At 35.5% G+C, this 18432-nt stretch overlaps 1 pseudogene; it reads right to left on the reverse strand.

Moving 5' to 3' along the window:
* Nucleotides 1-18432, reverse strand: part of LOC109679685 (pancreatic alpha-amylase-like) — a 47636-nt pseudogene that overhangs the window by 17645 nt on the left and 11559 nt on the right.

The raw sequence follows: 18432 nt of genomic DNA on the forward strand, positions 1-18432 counted from the left end.
GAACTATTGCCCAGTTTCTACTAAGTGATAGATCTTCAAGAAAAAGGTCATGCATAGTTAAGCTCTTTTTCCTCTCATATCTACCATTATACCTCACTGCTTGTATACTTTGTACTACTGTCAATAATGTGATAGAAGTATTTAAGTAACATTTTAATTAACATGCTTGTAACTCATAAGTATTATCTCAATCAAAATATCACCTTTTTTCATTTGCACCATATTATTTACTCTAAGGCCTATAAATGTTCCTTCTAATCATTAAATGTTCATTGTATATATATATATATATATATATATTTATAAAAAATATATAAATGTTCATTATATATATATATCCCATGAATGTTATATATATATATATATATATATATATATATGTATACATATATACATACATTCTTTGTTACAATAGGGATAGTAAATCTTCAGCAAAGTAATGTTTATTGAACAAGTATAAAAAGAAAGAAATACCTTGGTCAAATTAAATTACGCAGAAGAAGATGATATTGATAGAATACAAGTGCCTGAGATAGAATTCCTATCACCAATTCTTTAAAAATGTACCAAAGAAGACTTTTACTTTACTTCTTATTGCATCAGAAAAAGCAGTCTTCCTTAGCAGAGACCCAATATCCCTCTTCAGTTTCAATATGACATTTTATTCTGAGCATAATAGATACTAATAGTATGTATTACTATAGAATGTCAGCAATAGTAAGGCAAAAAAGAAAAAAAGAGAAGGTGATTCTGTGGCTTCTTTTGCACTGAGGGGACAACAAAAAGCCTGACCAGACCAGAAGTAAGATCTTCAAACCTTGATCATCCAGTCTCTTTTGTGCTACAATGCATCAGGGCATCCCTCTAGAGTTTCATATCACAAAACAGCCTAGCTGACATAGTTTCTTCTCCCATAGGATGTGGTAGCAATAAAATTTTGGACATAATTATAGATTTTACCATCTAAAGCAGCACTTTAGTGAAAATCTTTGGGATCCAGTAGAACAAGGTAAGCCAGTAAATATAAATAATGATTCAAAACTGAGATTCAGTATATATTTCAAAATACAAGCATAGACACATTTAAACAGGATAGCAGTAGTTTGTATCTTTTACTAAACTAATGGATACTTTTGGGTGACTAAGCAAAATAATTAAATTTCTAGTGGAATTGTTTATATTTGTGATGGGGTTCACAGAAGCAGTACCTGACAAGGGCCAACTATCCAGTTCATAGAGTGCCTGCCTTCTTGCTGGTCCTCAAGTGATGGAAAAGGCAATGAGGTCCCTGGGGTTTCTTGTAGCTCCACCCTTAGGACCCAAGTAACTCCCATAGGTGTCAGCTCCTAATACCATCATTTCTGTGGGTAGAATTTCAACATATGAGTCTTAGGGAAATACTAACATTTGGACCATGTAAATGTTTGATTATTGAAATAATCCCAAGAGTTCTCTGATTTCTAAAAGCTATCATTGTATTCTTTGGAAATCTTGACTCACTCTGGTTTGCCTAGGGGTTATTCCCTATTCTGTGTTAGTGTTAAGCTTCTATGATCTTAATCTACAGTAATGTATTTGCTGTTCTGAGGACATAGGGGCAATTCAACTGCATCCTAAAAGTTATTTTAAAACCTATGTGCCTTGATTAAGCCCAATATCTTCAGTCAGAAATGATTTCTATTTTCATAGTAAGATCCCAGACAATATGAAACAACTTGAAAAACATATGTGGTAAATGGGTTAGGACATTGGCATGGAAAAGGATTTCATAGACAAGACCTCAAAACCACAGGAAATAAAAGTAAACATAGACAAAATTGACTTGCATCAAACTAAAAAGCACAAAAAAGGAAATGATGATCAGAATAAAGAGACTAGTTACAGAATGGGAGATAATATTTGAAATCAGTGGCTCTGCTATGGGGTTAATGAGAAAGTATATAAGTAATTAAAGAATTTAACAGTCATAAAATAAGTAACTTGATTTTTAAAACATGAGAAACAGCCATAAACGGTCATTCCTTATGAGAAGATATACAAATGGCCAAAAGTCATATGAAAAATGCTTGAAATCAGTCTATTCATTAGGGAAATGCAAATCAAAACCACAAAGATATATCACCTCACTCCAGGAATAAAGTTGATTATCAAAGAGACAAAGGACAAGTGTTCATGCAAATTAGGAGGAAGCAAAACACTTCCATACTGTCACTGTGAATAAAACATAGTAAATTCATTATCAAGAATATGGAGATGACTTAAAAAGTTAAAACAGAACTCTTACCTGTAGTCCTACTGAGAAGGGATGGGCAGGCAGGCAGAAAGGAAACATTGACTCAAAGGAGTCAAAGACCAGGTACAGCAACTTATCCAGCTACATTTAGCCAAACATCCTGCTCCACAATTGACTTGGAGTTACAGTTAACCAGAATTGAAGCTACTTCTTGGTGCAATCACCATCAGGCCCAACAGAATTTCCTAACCCTAAAGCATAGCCAGAGGACTCATCTACATCTCTTTACAGTTGTAGTTTTGTGCACATCTCTCCTCAATTCACCACCTTGTGTCTGAGGGCACTTTATAGGCAATCCAGTCCCCTTCCCCTTGTTCTTGGAAACTCCTTCCTATTTCCTATAAATCTCCACATTTATGTGCATATCCTTAGAATACTCATTGAGCCTTTTCCATAAAAATGCCTTAGACTCAGAGCTTGGGGCATTTGATTGCTTGGAGAAATTGTATACCTCTAACTTAGTTTGAGGGTGTACTTTTGCCATTGTACCTACTTCTTCACCAACAAAATTTGCTGTGTTAAAAGTCCCTTATGTGTCTTCCCCTTTAGCCATGCCTCCAGTTCATTTTGATCTGGTTGTTTTGGAAATGAGGTCTTAAGAACTATTTGCCCAGGCTGCCTTGAACCATGATCCTCCTGATCTCAGCTTCCCAAATAGCCAGGATTTCAGATGTGGACCACTGGCATGAGACTGATAACTTACTGTGTGTTTTAAAAAGAAGAAAGGATTTGGAATATTTTCAATATAAAATGATAAATGTTTGAGAAGACAGAAGTGCTTAACTTGATTTAAACATTATACAAAGTATGCATATTTCAAAACATCACATGGGCTGGACATGGTGCATGCCTGTAATCAAAACACCTGGGAGGCTGATATGGAAAAATCACAAGTTCAACTCCAGTCTTCTCTTCCTTATGAATTTGAGACCAATCTAGAAAACCTTGTGAGACCCTATCTCAAAGAATATCACTTGGTATTCCATAAACATGCACAATTTTATGTTTTTATGACTCAATTAAAAGTAACTTTAATTTAAAACATCATAAAAAGGGATTAAATGAAGCCCTGCATATCCAATATGAAATGTTCATATTTTATGATGGATTCTGAACATGACTAGAAACTGTAGTGCTGATACAATTAAACAAATAATGAAAGATTGCAAATGATAAGATCTCTATCTTTCCCAAGAATTTAGGAAATCTTAAGATACAATTTCTAAGAAAAGAAGATAAAATTTGAGGGTTAGAGATTCCAAGATGGTGACTAGAGGGAGGAAGCAGAAAGCATGCTTCCTAAAGTAAAATCTTGGAGAGATGCTGGACCTTACAGGAAAAATCACCAAGAAGAGGAAAAACTCTGACACCTCCACACCCCCAGCCTGCACATAGCATCCCCACTCCACATTAAACAGAGAAACAAGGAGGGCTTCTGTGTGGCCAGATGCCAGCTCATAATCTGTTTGGCAGACCCACATGTGAGCAAATAAGCAGCACTAGGTACTCCCACAGACAACCCTGGGAAAAATCAGCATAGCCCCCTAGCCATACTGACCCCCACCAAGGGAAAAAAGGAAAAAACCAATCTGAATAGTAAACAAGCAGTTGAAAAAAAAGAAAAAGAGACATGCAGCAAAGAGGGCAGGGTGCCCTGAGCTCCAGAGAGTGGGGGAGGAGCACTCCCTTACGTGAACTGTAAATAAACAAGCCACCTCCCCCCGTGTGCTCGGAGAGGAGAAGCCATCCAACAGTGTCTAAAGTGTGGCATGATCCACCAGAGAGTGGGGGAGGGGCGTATCCCCACAGGAGCTCTAAATAAAAAAGACTGCAATTGCAACAGGCCGGTAAGGCTGTGTACTGGAGAAAACAAAAGGGGCATGCATCCAGGAGAACTCTAAATAAACAAAGCCTGTGGGGCTGGGTGAGTGTAGAGCTCATTCCTGAGATCTGCGATAAATAAAGCCTGCAGCAGCAGATGGCTGACAGGAGGTGGCAGGTGAGCCACAGCCTCAGATAGACATTCACAAAGCTTTCTCCAGACTCTTTTTTTTTATTTTGATGAGACAATGACAGAACTGCTACTCAAACACCAACACCAGGACTGGATGCTGAAGGACTAATTGAAACTGTATTTCATTTGAACTTGTGATATCTTTTTTTTTCCCCTTTGATGAGACAATGAAAGAACTACTACTCAGACACCAACAACAGGACTGGATGCTGAAGGACTAACACCAAAACTATTAAGACTGAAATTTTATTGCATTTGAACTTGGAGATTTTTTTTAATCCTCTCTCTGTCTCTCTAATGGTTATTTAGCTCACCACTGATAAGTACATTATCTCTCCCTGTTTATTTCTTTGGCTCTGTTTTTTTGTTGTTGTTGTTTTTTTCTTTTGTTTTTTTTTCCCCTTTTTCTATACCTTCTTTGCTTTCCCTCTCCTCTCACCCTTCCATTCTAGATATCACCATTGTTATTATTACAAGTTAGACAATACTGAATTGTACACAGTACAGGGACAGTAGCAATAGCAAGGGCAATGATTGGAAGATGGAAAAAAGAGGGAAACCATTTTCCCCTAATAATAAATTAGTATAGGAACCAGAGGGAAATGAAGAAAACAGATACCCAGATCCATACTCAACAAAACAAAGATAAACTTTGCGAAAGAACCCAAAGAAGCCCACAAGAACACCTTCAAAGAAGAAACCTACAAGGAATCAATGAGAATAGTACAGAGATGATACGGGATATGGTCAACCAAAATGTATAGGAGATACTCAAGAAATTCCAACACAACAAAAATAGAGAATTTGAGAAAGCACAAGAACAAATAAAAGAAACTATAGAAGCATCGTATAAATACCAAAGTGAAACAAAGAACATGATAAATAAAGAGATAAATGAACTCAGGACGAAAATAGACAATATTAAAGAGGAAACAACTCAGGATATGTAAAACCTCAGAAAAAAAGAATGAAACAGAAATGCAAACCAAAATGGAAGGCCAATCCAGCAGACTAGAAAAAGCAGAAGACAGAATCTCAGAACTTGAAGATGAAATGGTAATTAGAGGAAAAACCAAAGAACTATTAGTTAAACAACTCAAGACCTGTGAAAAGAAAATGCAAGAACTCACTGACTCCATCAAAAGACCAAACTTGAGAATCATGGGCATTGAAGAAGGAAAAGAGGTGCAAGCAAAAGGAATGAGCAATACATTCAACAAAATAATAACAGAAAACTTCCCAAATCTAGAGAAAATTATGCCCATATGATACAGAAAGCCTCCAGAACACCGAACAGACCTGACCAAAATAGAATTACCCCACAACAAATTACCGTTAAAACAACAAGTACAGAACATAGGGAAAGAATATTGAAGGCTGTAAGAGAGAAAAAACAAATAACATACAAAGGTAAACCCATCAAAATCACAGCAGACTTCTCAACAAAAACATTAAAAGCAAGAAGAGCTTGGGGTGAAACCTTCTGAGCACTGAATGAAAATAAATTCAACCCTAAGATACTCTACCAAGCAAAACTATCATTCAAAATAGATGGAGCAATAAAAGTCTTCTATGATAAGCAGAAACTAAAACAATATGTGACCACAAAGCCACCACTACAAAAGATTCTTCAAGGGATTCTGCACACAGAAACTGAAACCCAACATAACCATGAAAGGGCAGGCAGTAAAAAACTACAGGAAAAGAAAAAGCAAGAAAGTAGAGAGTTACCTCAACTTAGGCACACACAATCAAACCTTCAAACAACTAAGATGACTAAATGACAGGAATCACCACATACCTATCAGTACTAATACTTAATGTTAATTGATAAATTCCCCCACCAAAAGGCACCGTCTGACAAACTAGATTAAAAAGGATGATCCAACAATTTGTTCCTTGCAGAAGACCCATTTCATTGATAGAAATAAGCATAGGCTTAGGATGAAAGGCTGGAAGAAGATTTACCAAGCCAATGGCCCCTGAAAACAGGCAGGAGTAGCAATACTTATCGTGGACAAAGTAGACTTCAAACCTACATGGATCAAATGAGATAAAGAAGGACATTCCATACTAATAAATGGGGAAATAGACCAAAAGGAAATAACAATTATCAACCTAGATGCACCTAATCTCAACGCACCCAATTTCATCAAACATACCCTGAAGACCTAAAGGTATGTATTAACTCCAACACAGTGGTAGTGGGAGACTTTAACACCCCACTATCATTAAGAGATAGGTCATCCAAACAAAAAATCAATAAAGAAATCCTAGATCTACAACATACTATACATCAAATGGACCTAGTTGATGTCTACAGAACATTTCATTCAACACTACACAATATACATTTTTCTCAGCAGCCCACAGAACCTTATCCAAAATAGATCATATCCTAGGGCACAAAGCAAGTCTCAGCAAATATAAGAAACTAGAAATAATCCCATGCATTCTCTCTGATCACAATGCAATAAAACTAAAACTCAGCAACAAAAATAAAGACAAAAAACATGCAAACAGCTGAAAACTGAATAACTCATTGCTTAATGAACAATGGGTCGTAGATGAAATAAAATAGGAAATTAAAAGGTTCCTGGAAGTCAATGAAAATTAAAACACAACCTACTGGAACCTATGGAACACACCAAGGCAGACATAAGAGGAAAGTTTATAGCCATGAGTGCATATATTAAAAAGACTGAAAGATCTCAAATCAATGACCAAATGATACACCTCAAACTCTGAGAAAAATAAGAACAAGCAGACTCCAAAACAAATACGGCAGAAATAATAAAAATATGAGCTGAAATCAATGAAATAGAAACTAAAAACCCATACAAAGAATTAATGAAACAAAAATTTGGTTCTTTGAAAAAATAAACAAGATTGATAGACCCTTGGCAAACCTGACTAAAATGAGGAGAGAAAAAAACAAAATCAGTAAAAGCAGGAATGCAAGAGGGGAGATGACAACAAACACCATGGAAGTCCAGGAAATCATCAGAGACTACTTCGAGAACCTATATTCAAATAAATTTGAAAATCTTGAAGAAATGGACAGATGTCTAGATACTTATGATCATCCAAAACTGAACCAAGAGGATATTAATCACCTGAATAGATCTATAACACAAAATGAAACTGAAGAAGCAATCAAGAGTCTCCTCAAAAATAAGGCCAGAACCTGATGGATTCTCTGATGAATTGTATCAAACCTTTAAAGAAGAACTTATACCAACCCTCCTTAAACTGTTCCACAAAATAGAAAGGGAAGGAAAACTGCCTAACACATTTTATGAAACCAGTATTACACTTATCCCCAAACCAGGCAAAGACACCTCCAAAAAGGAGAACTATAGGCCAATCTCCTTAATGAACATTGATGCAAAAATCCTCAATAAAATAATGGCAAACCAAATTCAACAACACATCAAACAGATCATTCACCATGACCAAGTAGGCTTCATTCCAGACATTCAGGTATGATTCAACATACACAAATCTATAAATGTAATATAGCACATTAACAGAAGCAAAGGCAAAAATCACTTGGTCATCTCAATAGATACAGAGCAAGCTTTTGATAAGATCCAACACCATTTCATGATAAAAGCTCTAAGAAAACTAGGAATAGAAGGAAAGTACCTCAACATTATAAAAGCTATATTTGACAAACCTACAACCAGCTAACATTATACTTAATGGTGAAAAAATAAAACCATTCCCTCTAAAATCTGGAGCGAGACAAGGCTGTCCACTATCCCCGCTGCTATTCAACATAGTACTGGAATTCCCAGCCAGAGCAATTAGGCAAGAAGAAGGAATAAAAGGAATACAAAAAGGTAAAGAAACTTTCAAAATATCCCTGTTTGCAGATGATATGATCCTATACCTTAAAGACCCAAAAAGCTCTACTCAAAAGCACCTAGACACCATCAACAGCTAAGCAGGTAGCAGGATATAAAATCAACATAGAAAATCATTAGCATTTCTGTATACTAATAATGTGCAAACTGAGAAAGAATACATGAAAGCAATTGCATTTACAATATACTCAAAAAATAATAAAATACTTAGGAGTAAACTTAACAAAGGATATGAACGACCTCTACAAGGAAAACTATAAACTCCTGAAGAAAGAGATTAAGGAAGACTATAGAAAATGGAGAGATCTCCCACTATGTTAATTGGTAGAATCAACGCAGTAACAATGTCTATACTCCCAAAAGCAATCTACATGTTTCATGCAATTCCCATCAAAACCCAAATGACATTCATCAAACAGATTAAAAAATCTACTGTTAAATTTATTAGGAAACACAAGAGACCATGAACAGCTAAGGCAATACTCAGTAAAAATAACAGCACTAGAGGTATCACAGTACCCAACTCCAAACTATATTACAAAGCAATAGCCATAAAAACAGCATGGTACTGGCACAAAAACAGACATGAAGACCAGTGGAACAGAATAGAGGAACCAGATATGAATCCACACAACTATGCCCACCTTATTTTTGACAAAGGTGCTAAAAATATATGATGGAGAAAAGACAGCCTCTTTAACAAATGTTGCTGGGAAAAGTGGTTAGCATTCTGCAAAAAACTGAAACTAGATCCATGTTTATAGCCCTATACCAATATTAACTCAAAATGCAAGGACCTTAATATCAGACCCCAAACTCTAAAGTTGGTACAGGAAAGAGTAGGAAATACTTTGAAACTAATAAGTATAGGCAAGGACTTTCTCAGTGGAACTCCAGCAGCTCAGCAACTAAGAGATAGCATAGATAAATGGGAGTTCATAAAGCTAAAAAGCTTCTGCTCTACAAAAGAAATGGTCTCTAAACTGAAAAGAACACCCACAGAGTGGGAGAAAATATTTGCCAGCTACACATCAGACAAAGGACTGATAACCAGACTATATAGGGAACTCAAAAAACTGCTCTCCCAAATTTAATGAACCAATAAAGAAACAGTCAAGTGAACTAAACAAAACTTTTTCTCAAAAGAAGAAATTCAAATGGCCAAAAAACACGTGAAAAAATGCTCACCATCTCTAGCCATTAAGGAAATGCAAATTAAAACCACACTAAGATTCCACCTCACCCCTGTTAGAATAGCCATCATTAGCAACACCACCAACAACAGGTGTTGGCGAGGATGGGGGGAAAAAGGAACCCTTTTACACTGCTGGTGTGAATGCAAACTAGTACAACCACTCTGGAAAAAAATTTGAAGGCTTCTTAAAAATCTAAACATTGATCTACCATATGATCCAGCAATACCACTCTTGGGATATACCCAAAAGCAGGTGACACAGGTTACTCCAGAGGCACCTGCACACCCATGTTTATTGTGGCACTATTCACAATAGCCAAGTTATGGAAATAGCCAAGATGCCCCACCACTGAGGAATGGATTAAGAAAATGTGGTATTTATACACAATGGAATTTTATGCACCCATGAAGAAGAATGAAATATTATCATTTTCAAGTAAATGGATGGAACTGGAGAACATCATTCTGAGTGAGGCTAGCCTGGCCCAAAAGACCAAAAATCCTATGTTCTCCCTCATATGCAGACATTAGATCAAGGGTAAACACAACAAGGGGATTGGATTTTGATCACATGGTAAGCGAGAGCACACAAGAGAGATATGAGGATAGGTAAGACACCCAAAAAACTAGATAGCATTTGTTGCCCTCAATGTAGAGAAACTAATGTAGAAACTTAAAAGTGACAGAGGCCAATAGGAGAAGGGGACCAGGAACTAAAGAAAAGGTTAGTTTGAGAAGAATTAACTTAGAAGGGAACACACATGCACAGGAAAGCAATGCGAATCAACTCCCTGTATAGCTATCCTTATCTCATCTAGCATAAACCCTTGGTCCTTCCTAGTATTGCTTATACTCTCTCTTTGACAAAATTAGAGATAGGGGCAAAATAGTTTCTGCCTGGTAGCAAGGGGGTGGGGAGGAGAGAGAGGGAGGTGGGTGGTAAGGGAGGGGGCAGAGGGAAGGGGGAAGAAATGACCCAAACATTGTATGCACATATGAATAAAAGAAAAAATATTGAAGGTTAAAAGGAAAGAAGTGATTCTCAGCCTTGTAGTACTGAGCTTACTATTCAGTTTTCAATTCCCATAGATGGATAGTGAAGGATCAAATAAAGGAATTATGCATCAAACTAAAAATCTCTGTGAAGCATTAGACTTCATGGTGTTCATTCACAGAGGATTAATTCCATGATAAAATAGTGTAAAATTACATAACTTACACACATTGTCCCATTACTTAAAATCATCCAAATTATTTATTGGGCCTTATACAATGTAAATACTACATAAGTGATGCTACAGTGTTTTGCTTCCTAAGTAATGACAAAAAACTGTACATGTCCATATACAAATAATTTTGTGAGTTTTAAAAAATATTCAATTCACAGGTAGGACACCCACTGATACTAAAAGCCACCTGTATGTGAGCTCCATTCTTAGTTTTGTCATTGGAAGTGTGGCTTCAGTACATAATGGTCATTTTTCCAAAGAGAATTCACATTAGCAGGGAAGGGATTGTATTTGCTAAAAAGCTGATTCATACATTGGTGAACAGGAACCTTGGAATCCATAATCTAATGGAGGACAGTACCTGTGCCCTGTGAGTACTGTGTTCAGATGTGAGATATGTTATCAAGCCATCAAGCATAGAATTTGGAGGAGTTTGAAGGCAAGCTGGGAGTGTTGCAGTAATAGCTATAGTTAATTTTTGAGACATGCATAAAACATGTAAACCTTTTCACTAGAATCTGGGAGTTAATATAAATTCCTAAATAGGGAAATGAAGATGATGGAAAAGAACACATTTTATTCAGCAAGTCTAAATGTTAAGGAAACAAAATAAGTGAATTAATCATGAGTGAAAACTTAAGGTTGCAGGAAAATTGATGGCCCTTGAGATAAGAGGATATTGGTGTGCCAGATAAGGTGCTATGACAAGTGAATCAAGACAAAGAGAGTTTTGCAGAAGAACTGCAGAAGAAAAGAACTTGTAAGTGTTAGGACAAATGCTTCAGATTTTAAGTGAAAAACACTGACTCAGTGTAAAGAAAATCTGTTAGATAACTAAGAAATGCAACAACACAGATGGCTTCAGACTAGTGTTGTGAGCTCACAAAATCCTCAAGATACCTTCTTTGTTCATTAATGGGTTGTGCTTTCCTTTCATGTCTGGGCTCCATTCTCAGATAGACTTTCCCCAGAGTCAAGCTTAATTCTCATCAGAGTAGCAAACAGAAAAAAGTAAGTGCTTATTTCCCAATTTCTCTATGGTCTCAGTACTCTTGCTGTGTGCAAAACTGCATTTTCATTTCTAATACATTATGTTAATTCCCATTAAGAGGACAACAAACACTTATGTGTGAAATTCACTTGACAAAAACACTGGTATTAGTGAAGCTTTCAGGTCTTGTAGATTTGTGAGCTTTATTTAATGTGCATAGTATGCTTGTGTTGTCACTTGACTGACAGTGAAATCAAGAGATAGTTCTGGTATCCCCATGTCCAATGGTACTAAAATAGTAAGCAGGTTGTCATTCAATATCAATTATTTCAACACATGATGATGGAATTCTGGAGTGAGGGATGGCAAGCACAAGCTCATGCAAATCTGGAGCCATTCAAGGAATGGCAGATGGGGAGTGGAATTTAGTTTCATTTAAATTGCATACTGGGGTCTGAGGGAAGAGGGAGGCAAACTGTAAATGTAATGTACATTAAAACTTGGTTAGCCAATCTGTATCAATATTAATATCTAGAATGCTGATTAGATTCTGGAATGTAGTAAATGGTTATCATGGGTACTGAGAAACATCAATCAGATTCTGAGATAGTATTGCTGGTATAAAACCTTCAAACGTAATAGGAAAATCTTGACATGAAATGGATTCTGTTATTGAGTATTTCTTTCTTTTCAATATAATTTTTGCTAATCCCATAAATCTACCACTGCAGTCTTCCTAATCAATTGGACTGTTCACTGACAAATTTCACTCAGTTATGCCATTGTCACACATTGGCTCAATCCAATCATTAACATCCTTAATTATGAAAAACAAAAAGGTTCAGATTGTTAATGTACACGTATATGCATCTTCCCTCTCTATTACATCAAACCCAATTGATTCTGCTGCTATGTCTCTACACTGTCTATATTTAAAATTCAACTCATTCAGTACTTTTCTATTCATTTGCTGAGATGTTATCCTCTCTGGAGACTCTAGTTCTCTAGTGACATATTTCAAAAAGAACAATGTATTTTTATCCAATTGTTTTCTTTTCAACCCATGACTTCTTCATATCACTGGAAGTACTTCAATGTCATTGAAACTTTAAGTGCAGTGATGGAAGAAAATTGGGATTAAAACCTATCTTCCAATAATACTAGTCTAAAAATCTCCGTCAGTATACATAACTTTTGTCTGCCTCACTTTTCTCAGGTGTAAAATAGAAATATTTCTTGGTATGTATAAAAATTATGCAATGGATATGAAAACGATTTGAACAGAAAAAATCCCAAATTATATCAGTTGGATTTCCATCAATGTGGTAATCAATACATCCTTGTATTCTTAACAAAAGTGACCAAAGTTTTGAATTTTGGGGGGATTCTTGGCACATTGAAAGATATATCTAGAAAATAAAACAATATAATCCTTGAGGGTTATTAGTGTAAAATCATCATTTGTACAACACTAAGGGGTTTTAGCATGCTGAAACCTTCATAAGTGAAAAAGGGAATTGGAAATAATCCAAGACTTTTGATACCATAAGGCTATTTCATGGAAATATTAGAAGTTGCCTCAAATTAAAGGGCACATCATAAATATTAATGCTATCCTACAATAGAATGTGTTCCTAGACAGAGTAGTGGTCTTCCCAAATTGAGTGGAATCAGAAAAATTGTATGTAAATAACTGTTTGACTTTCAGGAAAGGAAAATTTCTGCTTTGGGCATTAAGTTCCATATGATGCGGCGTTTGAAAGCTACCATTTAAAGAGAAACTTCTCCTAAATTTTAAAATACATTTATCATCTTGTTTCCTGGTCAGTGCTTTAAATTTCCCTTCAAAGTAATGTCTTTAACATACTCCCAATTGTATTTCTCCTTTTTTTCCTGAATTACTCTGTAAACTTGTAATCTTTAGTACACATAATTTTCTTACTCTTGTGTTTTCCTATTTCACCTAAGATCAACTGAATCATTTCTTTGCTTTCTATAAAGTTTTTTAAAATTATATGACAATTATACTGTTCATACCATAAGCAGAAACTCTTAAGTTCTTAATAAGTAGTAATATGCTCAATTCAGTTCTTACATCAACTCTAAGCAGTAGATACTCACGAGAAGTTAACATTTTACTCTCTGTATCTTCTTCTTATTTTCATTGATTTGTTTCTTGTGGTGGAGGGTTTATTTATCACACTTCAGAAAGTATTTTCATAAGAATTTTAGAATAAAAGGAACTTAAATTTTATTTCTTTAATATCTGCTACATGATTAAATAAGCATTCAATATCAGGTTTCTTTTAAATAAACACATGATGCATAAATAATGAATGTATGGAAATCTTGTGAAGTTAAAAGCAAGGTATTTTTATTTCTTGAGAAAAAGATACCTTGAGCAACTGAAAACTTACTTGTCCATTCTGAATATTTCTTTGCCAACGGTAGCTCGACATCACACGTGTAAACCCATATGGGCGAGCAAGCATAAATCCAACTGCCATTTTATACAGTCTGAAAGTTACAAGATACAGTGTGATCAAAGAGTAGTACCACCATTTGAAATAGAAGGCATGAAACCCCAACCTTCTCCCCAGTTCCTGTTGGAAAAATAATAATACACGCACATGTGTATTCTTTCACAATAGATTAAGCTAAATCTGCACCTCCTTTTATATAGCATCCTCCGATAAATTTTCTAATGCAATGCTGTTCCATAGGATTTAGTTTACCTGTATTTGTGTTTGCAAGTACATATGTGTAATCTACAAATGCATTCCATGTCTGTATGTATGGGTTATTTACATTACATTCATGTTACCTATAAAATATTTTTGTTTTTAAAAGAGATCCTTTTAAAGATCTCAGTATATTATAATTCAGATGAATGTGAAAAGGACATCAATCATATCACATTATACAGAATGGCAGCCTGAGATAAAGTGAGGAATCAATACAGTACTACTATAATATTAACATTTTATTATTTCATATTAACTAATTCATATAAGAGGTGTAAATTCTATACTATGACTCCATTTAGGTGCTTTGTAGTTGGGAACATCTTTTTAATAATAACTGCAATTTAACAGAATATAAGCAAGCATCAAAGAAATCAAGAATACTCATATTGGAGAGAGATAAAAAACCTTCAAGATATGTGTAAGTTTCTAGAATGTTTGTTTATGATTGACATTCTAAATGAGAAAATAACTAGCTGGGGCTTCTTGACAAGAAGTTTCTAAGAAAGTAACTCATATAAAAGTAATATGACTGAAAGAGCTTTGAATTATTTGAAATGCCAAATTATATTTTACTTACTTTAAGTAAGACATCTTTTCTCCATCCCATTTGTGGATAACTTTGCTGAGTTTGGCACCATACTTGAATTCTGTCACCCGGCCATTTCCAAAGTACTCACTACTTGTGATTGCTTCACCACCCAGATCAATCACTTAATGGAAATATAGGATAAATATCATGTTAACATAACTTAAGAATTTTAATGGATAAAGTAGGATGCTATAAAATCAACTTTGGAACATATTTATACCAAGTTCTTAGATTTTCTATTTTGTTGTTTTTTAATACTTTCACAACACATTTATGTGACTTCTGAGTTCCAGTTGACAGTGCTGTCCTCTCTTACTGACTTAAGACTTATTCTCTTTGTTTTTATGCTAACACTTGATTCTTCTTGTTTTTATTATTATTATTCTTTTATTCACATGTGCATACATTGCTTGGGTCATTGCTCCCTTTGGATCCCCTCCCGCACCTTCTCTCCCTTCCTGTACTATTGTGCTGGGTTGAGTACATTGTGGCATTTACAAAGGTCTTTGCAATGTATCAACTATATCATACTTGCATTCAACCTCTCCACCATTCCCCTTTACTCCTCCCCAACCATGATATATGGAACACTTTCAACAGGTAACATTTTTCCATTTACATGTACTTGTACACATTTTTTGCACCATATTCACTCTCCAACCTCTCTTCCTCACCAGATCCCGCCTCCCACTGCTATCAGTCCAACCACTAGACAGGACCTCCCCCACTTTTCTTCTTTGATTTTTGCAAAAAAGAAAAAAGATAAACAGAAAAACATGACACTTCTGCTAGTTTGAGATAAAGACAGCTACACAGGGAGTTTCTTTGTGATATTCTTTTTATATATGTGTTATACCCCCAAATGGTTAATCTCCTCTAACTATCTATATACTAACTTAGTTCCACAAGTCTGATGAAAAGGTTACCTGATGTCTTGTCAGAATGTTGACCAAATTTACTCTCATAGAAAAATGATAACAATAGCTGACATTAAAACAGGATTTACTGTGTGATGCACATTTGTCAGTGCTTGGTAATGAGCTCATTTGACTTTCCAACGCAAAAATACATAAATATTACCATTATTTCCTTTATGTGGAAAAACTACTGCACAGAAAGCTTAATCAATATGCTTAAAGGCTGGTACAGATAATAGCCAGGATTCAAACTCAGATAGACTAGCTTGAACCACAGCAACCTTATGATTTTCTGTGTTGCATAATGGTGTTGGGGAGTATAAGAACTGTAGAGTGAAACCTACAGCCATAAATCCTCTGCACATCCATAGAGCCCCTATTGTGGTAAGAAGTTTAGTGTGTTTGCTCTGAATATAAGGAAAATAAAAATTGTGCTCAACATAATTCATCTGGCCTTTATTCCACAGAAATTGCTTAATATGTCCTTTACTGTTAACAAAGTGATATTATTTTATATGATCTCAGAGAGAGTGGGAGAGAGAGGGAGAGAGAGAGAGAGAGAAAGCCTGAAAGAGAGAAAGACTGAGAGAGAGCTGTACCTCTTGGAAAATGAAAAGTTTGCTTCCTGAAGCGAACCACTTTGTGTTCAGATTATGCAGTTTATCCAAGACTGCCTTGATGTCCCCAGGCCACATGTACTTAGAAGCATCAAGTCTGAACCCTGCTACTCCAATGTCAATGAGATTGTTCATATAATCAGCGACCTTGGTACGAACATAATCATTGCCAAGTGCAAGATCAAGAAGGCCAACCAGACGACAATCTCTGACCTGTTGAGGTAAACATTTTGTGATTCATTGATGAAACATCATCTCTCACCTAAGAGTCCTTGTGATTATTCATGCAGTCCCTTATTCATCAATAGACATTTCCGTAATGCTTTACATGGGTGCTGGTTGTACTGAAATTCTGCTGTGGATGTACCATCAAAATATTTTTGAGCATAAGGGGAGAAAGTAGGAAATAAAATAGAAGAGGTATTCAGTATATTGAGGAATTGTCTTTCTTTCTGTGTGTTTGTGTGTGTGTGTGTGTGTGTGAGTGTGTGTGTTTGCATATTTGTAAGTGGTGCAGGTGATCAAAATCAAAGCTTCATGCATGTAAGGCAATGCTCTACCATGTAGTCCTATGATTTGTGGAAAGTTTTTGAATATTGAGGTGAGTTCTTACTTTTATACAGACAGTGCTGGTAACTTGTATCTAAGGGATATAACTTAGTATCTGAAATGGTGTTTAATAAGCCACAGCTGCATATTAAAGGCACAGACAGTTCTTTATTCTGATAGTTAAGAAGAAAAGCACAAAGTTACCTGAGAAGCATCACTATAGGTCTCAATGCCTCCACTTGAAGTTTTGCATTTACCATCATTAAAATCCCAAGCTGAGTATGGAACTGCAGAAAACTCCCTGTTCTGAGCGTTGAAGTAACTTCACAAGTACTGCCCGTCCCTGAACCTCTACTCTCAGCACACATGTGGTTAATTACAGCATCCACGTAGATACGGACCTGAAAAGCAAAGTCTGTACTTTAACTTTAGGTAGAAAAAAAAATTATTTAGTAAACTGTAGAGGATAACACTATCTCTTTGGCATTTTATAACTGCATTTCCCAAAGTAGCAAAAGTTGGCTTGAAATGAAAGTAATTTGAAATGAAGACCTCCAAACTTTCTACCTCCTTCATAAAACATTTACATAACTGATGAATGGAGAAAACTAGAGAGAAACAGGATAACAGTTCTGCTTTCTCTCTCTCCTATCACAAATTTTTAGTTATTTAAATAATACTAGTAGTATTTAAAGATATGTCTGGTGTGATGGTGCACACCTGATAATGCAGCACGGTGGTTATGAGCTTAAGGGGAATCTGGGATACATAAAGATGCTGCCTCAAAACAAACTAGAAAAAAATTTAAGAAAGAAGTGAAATTTAAATCTCCTTGAATTGTGGAGAAGTCAACATTTCACACTTCCTCAAGTTGTGTAGTTAATATTGGTGAGAACAGTGGTATATTTGTTGGCCAAACATTTCATATCTCGTGTGTGAAACTAAATAAAAGAATTCACATCTCTTGTCCTCTTTAACATTATTGACATCCTTTGAAAGAGAATAATTTTAGAAGTGGTGGAAATTGACCTCAACTGAGTGGATTGAGGGTTGTGTTTTTACCAAGCACTAGGGCCAAGTAAGGGATAAAAAGATGGGTGAGACAGAAATGTCCCTTATCTAAGAGAGCTTACATTCTAGTGGAAGGAAGAAAAAAATATGTAAGTAAATACTATATTAGTAATAAAATTGATGATAATATAATTTCAAATCACAACCAGCCCCAGTATGAAGTAAAATTATGAAAATAGAAAGTGGTTTCACTATCAGGCTATTTGAAACTGAGTAGACAAAGTATCATTGAGAAAAGTGATCTTGGCTTTGATTTGAAGATGTAAAGCAACCAGTCATTTGAAGACCAGAGAAAGAGCACTCTAGATACAGGAATTGCTCACTGATGTAAAAAACCTTATAATACCCAAG

The sequence above is a fragment of the Castor canadensis genome, chromosome 12 (genome assembly GCF_047511655.1).
Source record: "Castor canadensis chromosome 12, mCasCan1.hap1v2, whole genome shotgun sequence".
Taxonomy (NCBI): domain Eukaryota; kingdom Metazoa; phylum Chordata; class Mammalia; order Rodentia; family Castoridae; genus Castor; species Castor canadensis.